General features: G+C 45.8%; 1 non-coding gene across 1 annotated transcript; it reads right to left on the bottom strand.

Annotated features, from left to right (window-relative positions):
* Nucleotides 1–218: 218 nt before the first annotated feature.
* trnan-guu (transfer RNA asparagine (anticodon GUU)) lies at nucleotides 219–292 on the bottom strand. Its single transcript has one exon. It is a non-coding gene; the product is annotated as a tRNA-Asn (tRNA).
* Between the last annotated feature and the right edge of the window lie 2,723 nt (nucleotides 293–3,015).

Genomic DNA, 3,015 nt, shown 5'->3' with positions numbered 1-3,015 from the left:
TAATTTATTTCTAATGGGCTGGATGGAGAAACATGATCCATGTAAAAAATTGTTATCGTTTTACTTGAACTGAATGCTCATAAGATATTGGAGTGGGAACGTATTGGATAATAGCACAGCTGGCAACATTTGCGGAATAGATTCGTGCAGCCAAAACGCACAATGACAACCTGGAACTGTGCGGCACCGAATTAGCGGGGAAAAACAGCTAAACACTTCGTCCATGGGTGGGTTCGAACCACCAACCTTTCGGTTAACAGCCGAACGCGCTAACCCATTGCGCCACAGAGACTGATGGAAGTATAAGGTGCAAGACATCCAAAACCAGGGTGTCAGTCAGTTAAAGCTTCAGATTGCTCCGACCGGGATGGAACTTGTCGACTCTCAGTTGTCCTTTTCCCAAATAAATTGAGGGACATTCATTGTGGATGTGTGGAAGCAGTCTGGTCCCACACACTGCAGACACTTCCATGTCACCGCCAACCAGCTCTCCCACAACCGGTGTGATCTGCCTTCCAGCCTTCCGGTGCCTTGTCTGTGACAAAGTATTCTGATTGTCTCGAAGCCGGTATTAGGTTTTAATTCCTTTTCAGCACCTGACTGCGGATATTCCTGTGATTAAACGGGAAAAAATGTTTACAGGGACAGTTGGATTCACCGTTTCTTTGCTTGGTGAAATTTTAAAGATTTAAAAAGCGATGCACATCAACCCCAAACCTCCCTTGAGAGGGAAGCCCAGTTGCTGTTTCAATCTTGAATGCAGGTACAAGCAGAACTTATTCAAAGAAAGTCCAAGTCCCTGAGACGCCTGATTATTTGCACCAAACTCCTTTGCAAAGAGTTGAGGTTCATGTTTGGTGATCTGGGCACATCTTTCCCCAAACTACAACACTTCAAACATAACTCAATGGCTGTAAAGCACTTTGGGGCGTCATGGGTTCCTGAAAAGCGCTGCAGATATGCAAGTCCTTCTTTGCAAAAGTTCTATGCAATTTCAAAATTTGCAAGCAATATCAGGGCTCCTCTGGGACCCCTCGTAAATTTCAATGAACAACTCCGAAGGGAGAATCACAGCCCGAGACCAACGAGCCAACTGTTTGACAAACGTGAAGATAAGGTGTAACCATGATCAAAGCTATTTGTTGTCTGTCGCTATTCAGACATAAGAACTTAAGAACTAGGAGCAGGAGTAGGCCATATGGCCTTTCGAGCCTGCTCCGCCATTTAATATGATCACGGCTGATCCGATCATGGACTCAAGTCCACATCCCTGCCCGTTCCCCATAAGCCTTATTCCCTTATCAGTGAAGAAGCTATCTCTGTCTTAAATTTATATAATGTCGTGGCATTCTCAGCTCTCTGAGGCAGTGAGTTCGACGGATTTACAACCCTCTGAGAGAAGAAATTCCTCCTCATCGCAGATTTAAATGGGCGGTCCCTTATTCTGAGATTCTGACCCTAGTTCTAGTCTCCCCGATCAGTGGAAACATCCTCTCTGCATCCACCTTATCAAGCTCCCTCATTACCTTATACGTTTCGATAAGATCACCTCTCATTCTTCTGAATTCCAATGAGTAGAGGCCCAACCGACTCAACCTTTTCTCATAAGTCAACCCCTCATCTCCGGAATCAACCCAGTGAACCTTCTCTGAACTGCCTCCAAAGCAAGTATATCCTTTAGTAAATATTGTAACTGTTTGTGATCCTCGCCCAATTGCCAGACGGACGGTTTGAATCGCCCCCACCTTACGAAAGTTCTAGATCCGGGAATTATTATTCAGAGTGTAAATTAAATGAGTCACGGAAAGGGATGCTTCGGTGATAAATCGTAGTATATTTATTTGGTCTAATATACAATGGCTCAGTGAAATCACTGTCCCTGTGGAGAATAAAATCCCGGTTACAAACAACATGCATACAGTACAGAAGTGAACCGAGTAACACGCAGTCATTCCCTGGTGGATTCTAACCCCACCCCTACCAATGAATTACCCTCCCCAGAATAGCCCTGAAAAGCTGGCCTGCGATATCTGGTTACTGGCTTGGGACACTCGCGACCATGTTCAACACCACACGCAGCCCGTTTCCTTGCTCAGCTCAGCTGTGGGAAGTCACTGCCTGGTCTTAAGTCTCGGTGGCTTCTTCTGCAGTACTGCGGCTCCTTCCTCTGGTACATCGATCTGTGTAGCGAGAGCGAGAGGGAGAGGGGGCTCTCTCTAGACACAAGCTGCAAGCTGCAAGCTCCAAGCTTCACACCAAGCTCCAAGCTAAAAATAAAGTGGAAAGGACCCTGTCTTTCTGGGAGTCTTGCTACCCCTATCTTTCCCGCCAATCTTTAAACCCCTTTGTTTCTAAGCACGGGGTCTTAGTCAGTGATGGGCCATCCCACCCATACAATGGGCTGATGGCCCTTAGTCTGGGCATCTCTCTGAGCTTTTGTGTTGGGAAAGACCCAGCTCCTCCTTGGCTGGCCAGGCTGGTGGGTTCATTGTTCTGTGTCTCCTTCTGAGATGGAGGTGAGAAGTGCTTTTACAAATTAGAGTGGCTTTGTCAGTGGCCCCCCTTCCTGGCCGACAGCTCTTTTGTCAATGGATGACTGACAACTCTTTTGTCCCAGCTAACTTCCATGCGGTCTCTGGAGTTTTAACAAAACCAGCTTTTTCACATGTCTGTGCAGGGTGTCCCCAGCACAGGGAAAATAGCCTCAGAAAAATAAAATCCACAAAATATTCTCGACTGAGTCCATTCTTTAAACAGGAACTTTGTGATCTCTTCATTCTGCTCTGCTAATTATCGATCTTGCCACGTAAAAAGTGCGTTGGCATTGCAATGCATTAATGTAAAATTAATGAAAAGAAAATGCAACGTTTTGTCGAGTGCAAAACTTGCAGTGCCTGCATTTCAAAAAGCATTGCTTTTATTCATCCTGCGGAATGCATATTGCACAGATAATCTCAGCACACATTGTGCAGGCAAAGGCAGCATTAGACAACAAAGTGATTTGTCCTCCGCTGA

Source organism: Pristiophorus japonicus, unplaced genomic scaffold (genome assembly GCF_044704955.1).
Source record: "Pristiophorus japonicus isolate sPriJap1 unplaced genomic scaffold, sPriJap1.hap1 HAP1_SCAFFOLD_170, whole genome shotgun sequence".
Classification (NCBI taxonomy): Eukaryota; Metazoa; Chordata; class Chondrichthyes; family Pristiophoridae; genus Pristiophorus; species Pristiophorus japonicus.
This window is presented reverse-complemented; position numbering and strand designations above follow the sequence as displayed.